Genomic DNA, 928 nt, shown 5'->3' on the forward strand with positions numbered 1-928 from the left:
CCTCCACCCTGGGCTGAGCCCCAGCTTGGGCTGGCACACTGGGTGGCCAGAGCTTTCTGGGCACTTGCTGGAATTCTGCTCGATTGCACTGGCCACCATCTGGGCCATGCCCTGAGCCAGGGAGTGAAAACCTCTCCCCAGCAGCGTCCCTCCGGTGCTCTCTGCTGACAAAACTGGGCCCACAGCCTCTGTGGAGCCCTGGGAAGGGTGGTGGTGGGCGCCGGTGCCGCGCTGCCAAGCTCTCCTAGGATTGGGCCCACAGTGCGAAAGTGCGTGTCCTGTGGGCTGTTCGGCGGAGCGCCTGTGGCGGTGTCGGGGGAGGGAGACAGCGTGGCTGGTGGGGGGCTGAGGTACATGTGGGGTCCTGGGGTATGTGAGTGGCTCAGCTGAGCAGCTCCAGGCCGAAGCCGCCTGGATCCCTCGTCTGCGCCCTGCACTGCACCCCTGGTTGCCGCCCCACAGCCCTGTTTTGGGGTACCCACCCCTCCTCACGTCACCTTCCATTGCCATCACCCCTGGGATGACCCCTCAGGTGCCCTCGGGTTTGGCCTGCCTCCCAGGCTGCGCACTCGGCCTCATGCACTGGTGTCAGACCCTCCTGGGGCTGTCCTTGGCTCAACACGCCCGCCCCACCCTCTGTGCCCTGCCTGGGTATGACCCCCCGGGAGGTCCCAGCCTCTGTACCCCCCTGCCTGTTGTTGTCCAGCACTTGGAACCTCCATGTTTTGCCAAATGATGGAAGTCTTGAATGAGGTGACCCTGAGTTCACACGGGGGGGTGTGTCCTGGGGGGGGCATCTGACCCCCTGCTGCTCTTGGAGGGGCCCATGGCCAGAGCTTGCGGGTGGCCTCCAGGAGGAGAGTGATCCTGGCCCACGACAGGTGAGACCAGGCGGCCCGGTCCTGCGGCTTCAGGGACTGACCCCCGC

Source organism: Bison bison, unplaced genomic scaffold, assembly GCF_000754665.1.
Source record: "Bison bison bison isolate TAMUID 2011002044 unplaced genomic scaffold, Bison_UMD1.0 scf7180017859641, whole genome shotgun sequence".
NCBI classification, from domain to species: domain Eukaryota; kingdom Metazoa; phylum Chordata; class Mammalia; order Artiodactyla; family Bovidae; genus Bison; species Bison bison.